This window comes from Dermacentor albipictus, chromosome 4 (assembly GCF_038994185.2).
Source record: "Dermacentor albipictus isolate Rhodes 1998 colony chromosome 4, USDA_Dalb.pri_finalv2, whole genome shotgun sequence".
Classification (NCBI taxonomy): Eukaryota; Metazoa; Arthropoda; class Arachnida; order Ixodida; family Ixodidae; genus Dermacentor; species Dermacentor albipictus.
Genome location: NC_091824.1, coordinates 100,235,033 through 100,252,344, shown reverse-complemented (window position 1 = coordinate 100,252,344; position 17,312 = coordinate 100,235,033). Strand labels below are relative to the sequence as shown.

Genomic DNA, 17,312 nt, shown 5'->3' with positions numbered 1-17,312 from the left:
GCAATTGATATGATGAGCGCACCCGCGTGACACGCCCAAAGACGGTTGGAGGTTGATTTTAAACGAAAGCTTTACTGGTCGCGAACTCACGATTTCGCCGGGGTGGTGCTCCGAGGAGGGACATGACGTGACAACGCGTGCCTCGCCGCGGATATTTCTCTCTCGCTCTCTCTTTCTCCCTAGTCACTACTGCGCAGGCGCCACTAGTAGCCCCGAGCCACAGATTTTCCTCCCCTGCGCACACCGCGCCTTTCCGCCACCACCGTTTGGTATGACGTCACACCGCGTACTTTCTCGTTGCGCACGCCTCCGCTCACTTCACCAGCTGCGTCGCATGCCTGATAACATTTCGGAGGATTGAAAAGGAGAGCTCACGTGCACTGCAACCACAGTTGAGGCGGCAGGATGGACGGCGACAATTCCGATAAGCAGGAGGAGGCCTGGAATCGACATCGGAACGAGATGAAGAGGAAACGAATCACTCAGGAAATAGACGAACAGCGTGCCGAACGACTGGCTAAACGCCGCAACATAGCTAGACAACCAGACTAACCTGGACTTGCAATCAAGATTAGCCAATGCTAACTATGCTATGCCTTCTCTTTCGCTACGTATATCCTGTCTCAGCCGAGCTAAGCCATCTGCCAATTTTTTCAACTTTTTCCTTTTGTCTTGTTCGTGGAAGATGAAAGCCAAAAAAAAAAGGCATTGCATTGAGCCGCATTCATAGGGAAAGCACGTAGAGAAACACTTGAAATTCGCTCTTCAATGTTTAGCTGACATCACTAAGGTATCTATTTTGGCATGTTTGTATGCCATAAGTATGTACAGAGTTGGGCACAAAGGAGACGGACACAAGAGAGAACGATGGGACACAAGGCGCAGGCTTACAACAATTTTTGTTTGTTTTGCAACTGTTGTAAGTTTGTGCCTTGCGTGTCCCCTTGTTCTTTTTTATGTCCCTGTCATTTATGCGCTACTCTGTACATATTTGTAGCTGACAGTGCGTGAGGAGTAGAACTAAGTGGGAGAAACGGCCACAGCGGCTTGCGTTGGAAGGCGTAATGCGTATTTAGGCTCCTCATATACTCAGAGTTTTCTGCACCATAATGGCGTGGAAATGTGCAGCCATTTTCGAAGCTGCATAACACTATTCAAGCTGCGTGCATATTTCTCGTGACGGGTTTTTGGGGTTGGCAACGGTTCTAGAATAATGCGTGGTCCCGGTAATGCTGTGCTAGCAGGAACAACAACAGTCACAAAGAGGAATAATTTCCCGCCTGAGACAAGACCTTCCCACCTTTCTTGTGAAACATTTATGAGCCGCTGATATCCGTGCCCTTCACGTGCTCTATAATTTTGCCGTCGTTTTCCTCCAAGGCATGTGCAGTGATAGCAACGTTTGTGAAACCACACTGGCTGATGTGTTACCATATATACAGTAAGGCACGTGTTTCTACCATTAAACGGTTCTTGAATCCTCTATGCGCTCTTTTAGCGCTATGAGATGGGCGAATATCCTGCCTGTCATCAGGTACAAAACATTCTAAGCTTTTTAGAAAACCATATCGAAGCAGATTATACTCTCTTGTTGCTACGTGTTGTTCTGGGAAATTCTCTGTTTGTTCCAGCAAGCGAAAATTTTAGCTTCACGTTTAGTTTCATAACCTCATTGGCACTCACAAACATGGTGTTCAACTTTCTTCGCTCACTGAACTTATACCCGAAGAGGCAGTATGAGCCAAACCACGTCGGCTACTGACAGAAATACCAAATACGGATAAAGCCTATCCACGTGTTTTCTTGAATTTCTTTTTATTTAGAGCCATGTCAACCACGTGCCTCATTTGTTTCTGCGACAAATTGTTTATCTGCGCGTGGAGCGGCACACAAGAGCCCGGCCGCTCCATCAACAACGCCGCGGTAAGACACCAAGGCAAAAAAAAAAAGGAAGGATGGCAGTTATGCCCTCAGGTAAAACATTGAAACTGAAATCAATGCTTAACGTTGGGATTACGGCGTCTCATACTTCTGGCGCGACGAGACGCAGCACTGCGGCATTCCAAGAGTCGAACTTTGGCGGTGCACAAGACGAGAGCAACGGACCACTGTCCGGGTGTATCAGCAACCCGCCTTGGTCGCTCAGTGGCTATGGTGTTGGGCTGCTGAGCACGAGGTCGCGGGATCGAATCCCGGCCATGGTGGCCTCATTTCGATGCGGGAAAAATGCGAAAACACCTGCGTACTTAGATTTAGGTGCACGTTAAAGAACCTCAGGTGGTCGAAATTTCCAGAGTCCTTCACTACGGCGCGCCTCATAATCAGAAAGTGGTTTTGGCGCGTAAAATCCCAAAATTTTTTTATCAGCATTCAAAGATAAGATGTGCTGAATGTAGTGTGACATTCACTGCCCGTTCAACTGAGAGCAGTGCATGTACCCTGGTGCGGTACGCAAACAGCTTTTCAGCATGGACGTTAATGCACTACGTGCAGAACGCTGCCCTGGCTCCGGCAGAGCCTATTGAGAGGAGCGTGATGGCGCGTCCACTTCGCTTTGTCGCCCTTTGCAGCCAAATGCACTGCGAATATCTGGAGAACTTTCAACCCTCCACGCGCGGGCCACGAATGCGCGTCGAACTCCAAACGACAGCATATCCGCCTCTAGCATCCGTGTTAAGCGCTGTATCAATATAAGCAAGTACACTTGATGAGGCCATGCAGAGCGGTGGGGCGCCACACACGGGGCTTCTTTGAATACTAAAAACGTTGAATGCAGCGGCGTTTCAGTATTGACCACTCTTCTCTACAGGAACCATTGCGTTGGCGATTACCTAGGTTACCATTTAATAGAATGAGCGAATGAGCAATGAAGAAACCTGGTTTCGGATCACCATTGCGATACCAATGACATGCACACACGCGCAGACGCACACGGGCAGGCAAACGAAAAATGAGACCGACAAACACACAATGAAATATAAACGCTATTGTTTGTTACTGTTTTGAAGTAGTCAACGCTTCTTCATGATATCATATGGAATAAAAGTGTACAGTACTGCACCTTGTACAAGAGGCGTGAAAACCGGACGATGGTGTAAAACAGCTGAAAAGGAAGTCTGTCGAAAGCTGCGGCGCCGAAAAGCCTACGTGACAGCAAGTACAACTACTGGTCATTGACTTTTTCCATTTTACCAATCCAGGCACCTTCATAACATTATTTATATTTTCAAAATCAAACACGTCATCCCGCTCTATTTACTATAGTCCAAAGGCAGCTGCAAAAAGTTTTCCTAACCTGTATGGAAAAGCGCCAGAAAGAACTGGATAGCTGAGATGTAGTCTTTCACTCTCTTGAAAAGTATAGAAACCCTTGCGATGACCCAGGAACCGGTATAGAATAAAGCGGAGAGCGTGAGTCTTCCGACACAGAAAAGGTCCAAGCTTTGCGGGGAGGCAAACAATAATAATTAAACCCTCACAAGAAGCAAAAGCTTGTTTTTCCCGCTACCCGTGCAGCTGGTAAAAAAGGTACACAGAGACAAAAATCAAATGTTGGAAAAACGCGTCGTCCACCATTCAGAGAGCAAATGAAAGCCGAGAATTCAATGGCGCAAGTGCTGCTAGGAAACATTTAAATGCTGTATGAATCTCTGGACACTGCCACGGAGAGCCTTCTTGTTTTATAAAGGTATAATTGGTCAATTATTAGTTAGTGTCACTCGTCGAACTGAACACAACCATAAAATCCTCCCTCGGAAACGGTGTGTCAAGAAAATTTCGTTTTTAATTACAGGAACTCGACAGCAGCGCCACCGTCCTAGTCACGTAGAAACGAAGATTGGCGGGTGTTCCAGCTCTGTGTGCCCGCCAGGTTTTCTGACATCCGTCCTTACGTGTTCGATGAAGTGCGAGTGCGGTCATTTGTTTATCGGAACCGCAGTTGTAATCAGTTTCACCATCACGTACTACGATGTGCTTTCATCCTGTGGGATAATTTGATGGCACTGAATTCAACATTAAAGGGCCGAAACAAACTCACCACTCCTCAAACTAAATACAGACCGGAACTAAAGCACCTCTCAGAACTTGGTGCGCATCAATAATTGAAAGTGATTATTGCTTCTTGCAATTCTGATTTTTTTGTTTCTATTCCGCAAGTGCGTAAGCAAGTGAGTTGTAAATTATCTCACCCTTATTGGCACGCCGTATTTAAATAGTTTTAGAGTACGTCCAATGTGTCCACAGTTTTCTTAAAACAGCGTCTTTCTTCTCAGTGCTTAAGTTCACTTAGTTTTTTAGAAACCTGCCAGCCTGCAAAGCAAGCGCCTGCGGGCTCAGCAACATTGAAGACAATTTGTTGATCAACTCCCCCCATGTTCTTGCATACCAAATGCTTTTCTTCATGTAATCACGGGTGTTTATATATTTAATCTGAGAAATCGTAAAAATCTAACAAACAATTTTTCCTTAGAGGCATCATCATTAGATGGGTAGTCTTCGGTACGAACTGTCAGCTGAAAGCTAAATGAGGGGCTTAACTAGTTCGGTAAGCTGCTATTTTCTGTTTAATATCTTTTTCAATTTTGTGGGACGTAGTCCTGTACCGCTAGCAAAACCCAACTAATCTTTCATTGCTGAGCACAAGGTGAGTGGTGCAACAGAGCACAGTTTAGAATGTACTTTTTAATGACGTCCAAAACCACACAAAAAGTATTTGCCAAGCATATATTTATGCTTGCTCATTGTTATTAGCTTACTTCATTATCAGCGCTTACTCTTCAGTTCTGTATAGCTTTCGCTTCATTAGCGGTGGAGTATTTCTTGCATTTCTCGTTCCTTCAGTGAACATCATTGGACTTCAATTATTCCCGAGGCAAATTGTGCTTGCCACGCAACCTTTCTTCTTGGCCCTCCAATGTTCATTTTCATTCCCCGTCTCTAACCGATAGCTTCCTGTCTTTCTTTAAGCTAGAAAAAGGAACCAGCTTCGACGTTTCCGTCCGTACGCCGAGGTTGCACTAGCAAAAAATCACAAAGACATCAGTTTCTCTTGGAGAGGCGGCTCTCATTACTTTCTGACAGGCGCGCTTGGCTGTGCAGCGACGATTGTTGCAGGTTTGAGCTTCGGTGTGCCGTGCACGTCACGCTAATTTCAAATCATTCGGGCACGAAGAAAGCAGATCGACAGCTCAGCAAATGTGGGCGACCGCGCTTGCATCGGTTGAGGCAGTCGAAAGACGTCATCAACGATTGCCTCTGCTACAATCACTCCGTTACCTCCCCCTTCCCCCCGTCTCCTCTTCCGCTGCGCTCCCCTGCCATTCGCCCTCTCTCAGAACAGGAACACGAGCGACGGCGGGACGGGTGCAACAGAGACGGTAACAAGAGCAACCGCATCGCGCCTCATCGCGTCAGGCGAAAAAAAAAAAAAGAAAAGCACCGAGGAATCAAAATGAGGGAGTGGAGACACGCCAGACTCCACTGTCTCATCATGTTGCTTTTCCTTCGTCGCACTGTTTTCCCCGCACCGAAGTTAGGGGAACTTAGATGACAGCCGCTAATAAATCATATTAGGAGCTCTTTCAGGTGCGATTGAATGTAAGGAACGTGGAAGCTCTCTCATTGGCATGAAAAGGAAATGAAACGGGAAAGAGAGGTAGAATTGTGGCAAGTGAAACAAGGGTTGGTCTGAAGAACATTGTTAAGATGCCGCCTCCGCGCTTTTGTCGAAGACGTGATGTTTCTAATTCGGTCGCTTTATTGTCGCTATCTCTGTCCAGATGATTTTTACGAGCTCGCATGCAATCGAACTTCAGGAAAGGTTTCAGCCCACTTTTGTGATCTAGCACTGCTTATCGTCTCCGTCCCTCTATTTCGATATCTATTTCCCGCTTTTCTGTTGGTGTCATGTTCGCCGATCACTTACATCATTTTGCTTCACTTACATTTACTTTGAAGCCCCGTACAGCTCGTAGTTTCGTGAACCATTGCCATCTATAACATGCTTAAGTGGCGTACCATCTTATCAATGTCATAAGGCATTCAACCAACAAGTTGTTGCCCTTCATTCCACGAGAGGAATTCAGAATATCGAGCAATCATGCTATGTTATAGAATATCACACCTAGGGCCCTATAACCGTAAAACTATTCCATTAATATTTGTACTCAATACACAAGTTGATGGCACAGTTGCCCTGTGAAAAAAAAAACAATCAATTCTCGCCAGCAACTTTGAGTAGCCAGAGCCAGAGCAATCGGCTGCCAGCCATATTCTATTACTTTCACAACGAGAGTCTCCAGCACTTTCGAAAAAAAAAATATCAGTTTTGTTCGACATATAAATGCGTCTTTAGTGCGTACAGGTCCCTTTCCTGTGATGAGCTTTCACGGTTATGTGACGTCGCATGACAAATAAGCGAAGTGAGCAAAGCCCGAAAAATATTTTGACATATGACGGAGGACTAGTAGCGAAAAAGGCATAGAATTAAAAATCTATTTTTTTCTTCTTTTTGGTCGACCTAATCAAGCATAATCAATGTGTACCCGTCACATGAAATGGAGAGTTTCGCAGTTTTCGTGATGTGGCGTGACATACCGGTAAAGTGGGCGTAGTCTCACAAACTTTAGCAATCGTAGAAGACAAATTAAAGATACAAAATAGAACCAGATTGGAATTACCCCCATGTTATAGCAGCGCTAGACTGCGACGCATAAGTTATCATAGTTAACAAACAGGTAGGTGTTGTGAGTGTGAGGGCGACGATAGTTTTCAAACAGCTCACCATGAACGAGTGCCAGCTGAGCCACCATAACACCGTGAGAAATATTCAGTCAGCCTTAACCTTGCATGCTAACTAGGAGACCGCATTCAATCGACGCCTGTGTGAGCGGCCATCCAGGGGGAGAAAGTGGAAGGGCTCGTGGAACATACCTGGCAGTGTGCAATTCACTAAACTTGTTGTCCGCAATGTGAAACTGTTGACAAGACTGCTTTTCGTCTTTTTTTTGTTTTTTTTTTTATCACCGCGGCTTTCGCTTCGGCTATGACTTGCTGTAGCAACGCCGGAAAATGCGGCGGATGTGGGTGTGCCTGCCGCTTTCGTAGCGATTATTGGAAGAATGAGCCTGGCCATTCATTCGTGAAAACTTCAACTGCATGCGCACAACAGCGCGTGCATCCACCCCCCCCCCCTCCCCCGCTTTCCATCCCTTCCCCTGCAGCTCCGGCTTAGCGCTCCTTTCCACCAGAGTGAATTTGGCTCCACGCGCATCGTTCGCAGGTGTACTGAAAATGCAGCCTGGAAAATTCGACTACATTGGAAGGCTTGGGGTTCAGTTTTACAGCAAAGTTGTTAAAGCAACCGAAACCGCGTAAGAACTCACAAAGTTTGTTTTTAGAAAAAGTGAGGAATGCTTTAGTTGATGTGCAAGTAAATTTTTGTGCGTGTGTGCCAATTAAGGAACAATAATAATTACTGAACCCTCGTTTCTGACCCATTAAAATACATTATAGGAAACGTTGACAATACTTTATCGCTTCCCTTGAAGGACAAAATATTGTAGAGAATTCCCATTTAGAAGAAAGGGAGACCGTCACTCTATGGGTACCATGTACTGAAAGTTTCAAACGTGTAGGCTACATATGTGATTCGAAAATTACTGAATAACGTATTTTCTGGACTATAAGTCGCAGCTATATATATATATATATATATATATATATATATATATATATATATATATATATATATATATATATATATATATATATATATATGTGTGTGTGTGTGTGTGTGTGTGTGTAATATACACCATTATGTGCAGGACATCCTGTCGTTTAGCACTTCGTTTCCGATTCAGTATTCGTTTTTGTTTCCAAGGTTCCCGACATTGCACTTCTTTTTCTTGGTTTTCATCATAAGGTAAGGTAAAAATTGGTAAGGCCCATTTTCACAATTGAAATAACCTTGGTTTCATGATTTCTCTTTTATTACTCTCTTAAATTGTACGCCGTGCCAAGTGTACTTCGTAAAGTACAGCAGACTTGATCACATCCATGTCATCAATCAGGTAATCGAGAAATCTGCAGACTACCATCAGCCTCTCTATATGGCTTTCATAGATTACGAGAAGGTATTTGATTTAGTAGAGATACCAGCTGTCATAGAGGCATTACGTAATCAAGGAGTACAGGACGCTTATGTAAATATTTTGGAAAGTATCTACAGAGACTCCACAGTTACCGTTATTCTCCACAAAAAGAGTAGGAAGATCCTTATAAAGAAACCAGCGAGACAGGGAGACACAATCTCTACAATGCTATTCACTGCGTGCTTGGAAGAAGTATTCAAACTATTAAGCTGGGAAGGCTTAGGAGTCAGGTTCAACGGCGAATATCTCGGCAACCTTCGATATGCAGATCACATCGCCCTGTTCAGCAACACTGGGGACAAATTACAACAAATGACTGAGGACCTTACCAGAGAAAGTATAAGAGTGGGGCTGAAGATTAATATGCTGAAGACAAAGAGAATGATCAAGAGCCAGGCAAGGGAACAAGGTTCCAGGATCGCCAGTCAGCCTCTAGAGTCTGTGAAGGAGTACGTTTACCTAGGTCAATTACTCACAGGGGACCCTCATCACGAGTAGAAAACTTCCAGAATAATAAAAATGGGTTGGAGCGCATTCGGCAGACATTGTCATATCATGACTGGACGCTTACCATTATCATTAAAAAGAAAGGTTTACAATCAATGCATTCTACCGGTGCTGGCATTTGGGGCACAAACTTTGAGACTGACAAAGCAGTTCGAGAACAAGTTACGGACCGCACAAAGAGCGATGGAACAAAGAATGTTAGCGGTAACGTTAAGAGACAAAGAAAGTGGTGTGGATTCGAGAGCGAACAGGGATAGCCGATATCCTAATTGACATTGAGAAAGAAATGGAGCTGGGCAGGTCATATAATACTTGGGTTAGATAACAGGTGGACCATCAGAGTTACAGAATGGGTGCCAAGAGAAGGCAAGCGCAGTCGAGGACTGCAGAAGACTAGGTGGGGGGATGGGATTAGGCAATTCACAGGCGCCATTTGGAATCGGTTGGCGTAGGACAGGCGTAATTGGAGATCACTGGGAGAGGTCTTCATCCTTAAGTGGACATATGATAGGTGATGGTGATGATGATGATTTATCGGAAAATAAAACTATCGCTCAAACCGGCGCAATATCTTTGTCTATACTATTGTCTCGACGCGGCGACTTCGAAAGCAGTTAGTAATGCACAAGTACTTAAGGCTTACGTAATGCGTGTATATTCTGAATATAATGTTTCTCTTGAATCTATTAAGAGATGTCTGTATAGCGCCTACGAAGAAATTTCAGTTTATAAAAACATAAGCATATAGAAACATAAACACAATCGCTCGTTTGTGATGGCATTGCAACGCTGGTATGACTACGAATGCACGAAGACGACTGTATGACCAGGACGGCCTAATAACGATGGAATTGCGACAGCGTGTTGACAACGGTATGGCGATTATGGCATGACGACTACGAAATGGGAACGTGTGCATAATTATGGCGGCGTGACGATGGCGGAATGATGGCTACACGCAATGGCAACGACTGAGTGATAATGGTGGCACGACATCGATGAGGTCCGGACGACAAAATGACAACGCAGTAACAACGACAGAGTGAAGACGGCGGTTGGTGACAACTGCATGAAACTGAAGAAATCGTCAGAATGAAATGAACGCAATAGAGCGACAAGTACAGCATGACGGCGACGGCGTATATGTGTTAAAGCTCACGCAACGCTTAAGTACATGACCTCCTAACCCAGAACACCTCGTTTTGCACTGTAGCCGGTGCTTGTTTCTCTGCGATGCCTGCCATTCGTACAAGATAGCAGCCAGCACCCGTAGAAAAAAGGGGGAGGGGGAGATGCAAGTGACGCTTCGTTTTATTGTGTTTATTTATTGAATTTTAAATTTAGTAAATTTTTGCATAAAACGGGATTTTTTTCTTGTGGCACTGTCCACCCACATATGAAAAAGCAGAGGGAAAATAAACGTCTCAGGCTATCTTGTGTTATTCAAGCTAGAAAACAGGACCACATTGATAAACAAGACTCACTATTTTAGGGCCTTGGCAAACATCTCGATTTCCTTAGCCACGGAGCTACTGGCATCTTTATACCCACTTAAGGACTCTACAGAGCAGCTCAGCACTGGCGTAACTGAAAAAGAAAAGAACTGTCACAAATCTGAGATCTTGCTTTCTGACCTTGCAATTTTTATGTCTTAATTTGTGAGGACTGTAGTGAAATATAGTCATGGTAAACTTGAAAGTATCAGGACGTCTGAAAGAAGGCTAGAGAATCCGTTCTCACACAAAGCATTAAGCTGACAAATTTGCTCAACAGTAAGCTGAATTTCCCAAACCTCAGCAAGCTTTAGTAATTCTTTGTATGCGCCAGCTAAGAGAACGTTGTAAGCGATCGAGTAATTAAAATAAAAAAAGAACGTCTACTAGATATATTTGAATAGTTTTTTGGTGGTTTCAGGACTGAATACTAACGCTTACCAATATTCACATTTGTTGGGTGAAGCGAAGTAATGGGCCATCGGCGCGATGTGGAATCGATGAAGTGCTGTAATGAATTATTTGACGGTCTGGTTAGATTACCAGTCTTCTTGGTGGTAAAGCACGACTTGAGCCATGCGATAATTACGTCACAATAGGTGGCCCTCGCGGGGGCACCAATGTTCTGTAAGCCACGCAAAGTTAAAAGTTGGAAGGTGATTCAACCTCCAGTAGAAGTTGATGAAAGACAAAGTGAATTGCAGCTGGCTAAGTAAAGACGACTGGCGTTACGGGTGCAAGACACACATGGACAGAAAGAGCTTGATGAACACGAGCAGCATCGTCTAGAACTTCAGCATCATGTCGGCGTGGTCGCTTTGCGTCAGGCTCACGTTCCTGTACTGTTTCATGATCACCGCTGGCACGATGCATGCGTCCGCTTCGAGCGTTGGAACTGCAGGGTTTTGTCGACGTTGTCGTGCCTAGCCTCGGGTTACGGGTCCAGCAGCGCCGCGTCTGGGCTTCTTGGCGTTTATTTGCAGGCAAGGAGCGGCAGGCAAAGATCTGCAGCAGCACATGCAGCAGCATATAATTTTTGCGTCTGGACCACGGAGCGGTCTTGGCGCGTATGCGGGCCGTCCTTGCTTTAGTGCGATTAGCGTTTAACAGTAGCTTCTCGGCTGGCGTTTTGAAAAGAAACGCACAGAGGCAAGATTGCGTGATGTGAGGGACGTGGTGCTTCGCTGCAGAAACCTCTCACCGGCAGGTACTGCCATGCCAATAGACATAAAAAAACAATGGCACACTCAGGCAGAATCTGCATAGCTGTGGGGGAATGCGTTGCAGAGATCAAAGCTGTCTAACCTGAGGTCTTACACACCTGTCATATGGGCAAACTCCAGCTTCTGTGCTCCAGTCCGCGCAATTGGAATACGAACGCGCCATGGCATATTTTCCCACCTGAAATTCAAATTACGATAGAAATCGAAAGTGTGGACATAACATTGGTAGTACTGTTCAAAAAGTTGAATAAAAGTTGAGACATCAGTATATTTAATTGCAGTTATCGACTATGGCCGACTATGGCTCTCATCGCAGGAGTGCTCACAAAATTGATATAGCAATAAAACATTTAAAGTGTCCAAATACGCTTGCTTGCACGCGGGAAGGGATTTATTTATTTATTTATTTATTTATTTATTTATTTATTTATTTATTTATTTGAAACCTTCTCAGTGTCATTACGGCTTTACATAGAGGAGAGGTGCAGTTGCGGTAGATTGTTGCAGATGTAAGCCTCGAAAGAAAATTGATCAGGGTTGCTGGCGATTGCGGCGGGGAGGTGATTTTATTCCGACGAAGTCTTTGGCTCGAGATTGCCACTTGAACCTTAAAACGATGATCAACACCTAATCAGATGTAAGACGGCGCCGAAAAGAGAGAATTCTTGAAATAACGGATAGTGAAAAAGACTATGAAAAAAGAGACCGTCAACGGCTCTTCTGCGACGTAGATCAGGAATTTTAAGGGCAGACTTCAATGTTATACCTCAAGGATGTTCTGTTCGCCGTTTTGGGCACGCGTCGGGAACTAACGGTTATAGCATCACGCTGCTGTGCTAGGTGTCATCTGTTCGAATTCTGCCATGGGACAGCTTGATTTATGTTTATGTATTAAATATATAGCGTAAATACACGCCTATACAATTACATTCCTAAGATTACGACGACCAGTGGTCCCAGAGGCGCATACACAGTCATATTGGATTGGATTGAATAACTTTAATGAGAGGTCCTGCGAGCTACGGGACGCAAGGTCCCATAGAGCGGGCTAATCCCACGTTGGGACCGGGAGTTGTAACTCCCTGGCCGCATCGTGGGCTCGCTGGACGGCCCATAGCTGCTCCGCCAGGTCCCTGCTGCGTAATGCTTCTTGTAGCCTGGCGGAGTCTCGATCCTTGTTTGCGTGGGTCCGACCACACGGCCAGGGCAAGTGATGTACGTCTAGTGTGCTATGGCAATTTTCGCAATATGATGTTTTATATAGGGCAGGCATGTAGTGATGTAGTCTGTTCTTCGTAGGGTACGTGTTTGTTTGAAGCATTCTGAACGTGAGGGCTTGAGGCCTGGTGAGCTTATTGTGAGGTGTGCTGTATATTCTGCGGTCTAGATAAAAGTGCTTTGTTATCTCGTTATACCCGGGTATATAGAGGGAGGGTCCCGATTCTCGCTGGGATGGTCACGACCAGAATAGGTGGCGTCGCGGAGGGTTAGGTCTCGCGCGCTCCTGTGAGCCATCTCATTGAGATTGCGAGGGGCGTCCTCGATATCTCCGAGGTGTGCCGGGAACCAGCAGATGGTGTGATGCTGCAGCGGTGCGGATCTGTTGATTATTTGTAAAGCTTGGCTTGCAATTGCTCCTTTCTGAAAGGCTTTGACAGCCGAGCGTGAATCGCTGTAGACGTGGGTGGTGGTCGGGTCTGTGAGCGCGAGTGCGATGGCGACCTGTTCTGCTATCTCGGACTTGTGGTTCTTGACTGTGAGAGCGCTTGTGACTTGACCTTGCTTATTGATCGTGGTGGCAACGAAAGCCTTCCTGGTCGGGTATTGTGCCGCGTCGACGAAACAGGCTAAGATCTTATCACGTATTTCGCGCAGGATGAACGATCCGCGTGCCAGCCTTCTGCGTTGATGGTGCGCGGGGTTTATGTTCCGTGGGAGTGGGCGAACCGTGTAGGAGTTGCGTGTGTCCGTCGGAACGCTTTGACATAGTTTCTCCATTACTGTGGTGTCATGACCTAGTTTGGCTAGGATTTCTCTACCTGGTTTGGTTCCAGAGAGTCTTGTCCTATGAGCCCATTCTTGAGCTTCGGCGATTTCTTCAAGTGTATTGTGCACCCCCAGTTGCAGCAGGAGCTCTGTCTCGGTGTTCTTGGGGATTCCCAGCGCTAGTTTGACTAGCTTCCTGAGTTGTACATTGAGTTTTTCCTTCTCCGCTACCTTCCATCTGTGCATGGCCGCCTCGTAGGTGAAGTGGCATAGCGCAAAGGCGTGTGTTAGCTTGAGGAGATTTTCTTCCTTAAGGCCGTGTTGTCTGTTTGCTACGCGTCGTATGAGATTCAAGGCATTATTCGACTTCGTCACGATCTTCTCCACTGTCGCGGCGTTAGAGCCGTTGCTCTCAATGAGCATTCCAAGGACTCTGATTTTGTTGACGTGTGGAATGGTTCCTCCGTCTTTTGTTCTGAGAGTAATGGAATGTGTGTCTCTGATTTCGTGCTTTGGCTTGGGACCGCTTCTCGATGGTTTGTAGACGAGGAGCTCCGACTTCGCGGGCGAACACCGCAGGCCGGTGGGAGCAAGGTATTCCTCGATCGCGTCGATCGCTTGCTGCAGAGCGCTTTCAATTGATCCCAGGCTACCTCCGGGGACCCAAAGCGTTACGTCATCTGCGTATATCGTGTATCTGACGTTCTCGATTAGATCCAATTTCTTGCCTAGGCCGGCTAGCGCAAGATTAAAAAGCGTCGGAGAGATGACTGAACCTTGCGGTGTGCCCTTGCCACCGAGTTTGTATTTCTGGGACTTGATTTCCCCTAGACGGAGGGTGGCCGTTCTGTCGCTCAGGAACGATTTTGTGCAAGCGTAGAGTCTCGTGCCGAGGTCGAGGTTGGAGATCGTGTCGAGTATGTAGTCATGTGATAAGTTATCGAATGCCTTTTCGAGGTCTAGCCCTAGGATTACTCTCGCGTCTCTCCTGTCTGCGTCAATGATCTCATGCTTGAGGAGCTTCATGGCGTCTTGGGTGGATAGTCCGGGTCTAAAGCCGATCATTGAAGCGGGGTAGACATCTTTTTCTTCGAGATGTCTCGAGAGCCTGTTTAGAAGCGCGTGCTCGGCTACCTTGCCGACGCAAGATGTCAGCGAGATAGGTCTGAGGTTAGTGATGTTGGGCGCCTTGCCAGGCTTTGGGATGAGCACGATGAGGGCCGTTTTCCAATCTTCGGGTAGGGCTCCATTCCTTCAGATTTTGTTGATTTCCTCTGTGAGTGTTTCGATTGAGGTTTCGTCGAGGTTTCTAAGTGCCTTGTTAGTTACGCCGTCCGGCCCCGGCGCTGACTTGCTGTTTAGGTTCTGAAGCGCCGTGCGTATCTCTTCGGTTGAGAATTCCTGATCTAGCTCTGGGTTGGCTTTGCCGCGATATGCTTCGGCGGTCGTGCCTCTAGCATTTTTGGCCAGAGGGAGGTACTTGTCGGCGAGACGGTCAATGAGCTCATTTTCAGTGGTAATTTTGAGTTCCTCGTGCATGATCCTGTTCAGCGTACGACCCTGGTCCGCTTTGGTTCTGGTTCTGTCTAAAAGATGCTTGAGCAGTTGCCACGTCGTCCGGCTGTTGATGCGGCCGTCCGTGGCGTCGCACACCTCGTTCCATTGCTGGTTAGATAGTTGCGCGCAATATTCTGCAATCAGCCGGTTGAGGGTAGAAATTCTTTTCCTCAGCCGTCGATTGTGTCTTTGTTCTTTCCATCTCTTGGTGAGCGATTGTTTGGCTTCGAGCATGTGAGCCAGTCGGCTGTCCATGCTTTGAACGGGGAGATCTGTCTCTATTTCCTTCGTGGACGCCTTAATGTCGGCCTTTAGTTGCGACGTCCATTGTTCAATTGATTCATTGCCTGTTCGGCGTTCGTGTCTGAACTCGCGGAACTTGTCCCAGTCGACGTACGTCATTTTTCTTGGTTCTCTGGATGGGGTGTCAATCGCTGTCTCAACAATGTGATGATCGCTGCCCAAATCCTCGAAGAGGTTGTTCCACTGATAGTTTGGAACGTTGCGGACGAAAGTGAGATCTGGCGTTGTGTCGCGGTTGACCGAGTTACCCGTTCTTGTGGGGTATGCGGCGTTCGTGATGAGCGTTAGGTCAAGTTCATCGGCGTCGTTTAGTAAGTACGAGGGCTGTTTTTTTTTCAACCTCCGATCGCTCCGTGCAGGCGCTACGCGGGCAGCAGGAAGCGGACATGCGCTGTAGGCAACTGCGCAGCTCTCGCACTACACACTCCGCCATTGTTGACATTCAGGCGTCAGTTGGCATTGTGCTACAGCCACGTAAACATGGCTGCCATTATTGTTGCTCCCGCCAAGTGTGAATTACGAAGTGTTATTCGTTTTCTACAGGCCGAAGGCCATGGTGCTGCATAAATCCATCGCAGAATGAGTCGAGTGTATGGGGAAAACTTCATGAGTGATGGCGTTGTGCGTGAATGGTGTCGAAATTTTAAAGATGGACGTAATGATGTGCATGATGAAGGGGGCCAAGGACGCAAATCTGTCGTTTCAGATGACCTGGTTCAACGAGTTGACAGAATGGTTAAAGAAAACCGCAGATTCACCATTACTGCTTTATCTACGGAATTTCCAGAAGTGTCAAGGTCTGTTTTGTACTCTATTGTTACTGAACGGTTACGCTACAAAAAACTTTGTGCACGTTGGGTCCCAAAAATGTTGACGGACGGCCACAAAACTCGACGAATGGCGTCAGCTTTGGAGTTCCTTGAGCGTTATCAGGATGAAGGAGACAACCTCTTGAAATCAATCGTGACTTGGGATGAAACCTGGATTCAATACGACACACCGGAAACAAAACGACAATCACAACAATGGATGCATTCAAATTCACCAAACAAACCAAAGAAATTCAAAAAAACCTTCAACAACAGAAAGACCATGGCTACTGTGTTTTGGGATCAACAAGGTGTGTTGCTTGTGGAGTTTATGGAGCCCGGAACCTCAATCACTGCAGCTGTTTGTTGTGAAACATTACGACGTTTGCGTAGAGCCATTCAGAACAAACGAAGAGGAAAGCTGACCGCTGGAGTTGTTCTGATCCATGACAATGCCCGTCCACACACTGCTGGAGCAACTCAACGGCTTCTCGAACAATTTGGATGGGACATTTTCGATCATCCGCCATACAGTCCAGACTTAGCACCCTGCGACTTTCATCTTTTTCCTGGACAGAAGACGTGGCTTGGTGGGAAGCGCTTTCAAACCAATGGCGACCTTCAAACCAACGTCAAGGACTACTTGAATTCATTGGCGGCAACTTTTTTTGAAGAGGGTATTGCAAACTTGTCCACAGATATGACAAATGCCTCAATCTCTTCGGTGATTATGTCGAAAAGTAACCGTAACTGTACTAATCTTTTGGTAATAAAATTATTGTTTTAGATGAACTTGTCTTTTATTTATAGCCAATCGGAGGTTGAAAAAAAAACGGCCCTCGTACTTCCCCTTGGCACTGCTGGCGACGTATCCCCAGGCCGTGTTAGGGGCGTTGAAGTCCCCGGCCACGATCATGGGGTTGTCGCAGGCACGGTTGCGGGCGAGCTGGAGTATTTGCCTAAATTTTTGTGCTCTGTGCTTGGGGCTGCTGTAAACGTTTAGGATGAATATGCTCTTGGCGTTCTTGGCTCTAATGAAGACTTCCGTGAGAATGAATTCGCAATTGCTGCGGTCGTGATTGATTTTGTGTGTCGTGTGAGCTAGCTTGTTGCTGACCAACGTGGCGATACCTCTACATTTGTGTTGCGGTGTCGTTGCGGTCACGTCCTAGCCGGATAGCGAGGGTGTAGCGGTATTTTACACAGTCATATGTACATACATATATAGTCAACGTTTTTAGGCTGCACTATCTCCGGGATCATGCTTGAAAAGCTTGCGGT

General features: G+C 46.3%; 1 protein-coding gene and 1 long non-coding RNA gene across 11 annotated transcripts in view; one reads left to right on the top strand and one right to left on the bottom strand.

Annotated features, from left to right (window-relative positions):
- The window catches only part of LOC135904590 (uncharacterized), a 900,492-nt gene that overhangs the window by 5,952 nt on the left and 877,228 nt on the right, over window positions 1-17,312 (top strand). The gene's annotated exons all lie outside the window — the stretch shown is intronic.
- The window catches only part of LOC135904591 (uncharacterized), a 161,074-nt gene that overhangs the window by 90,225 nt on the left and 53,537 nt on the right, over window positions 1-17,312 (bottom strand). The window contains exon 1 of one of the 2 annotated variants that reach the window (XR_011514006.1): window positions 376-411. The exons of the other annotated variant lie outside the window; for it this stretch is intronic. This is a non-coding gene — a long non-coding RNA (uncharacterized lncRNA). Of the gene's footprint in view, window positions 1-375; window positions 412-17,312 lie in introns of those variants that run through there. 2 annotated transcript variants of the gene reach the window in all.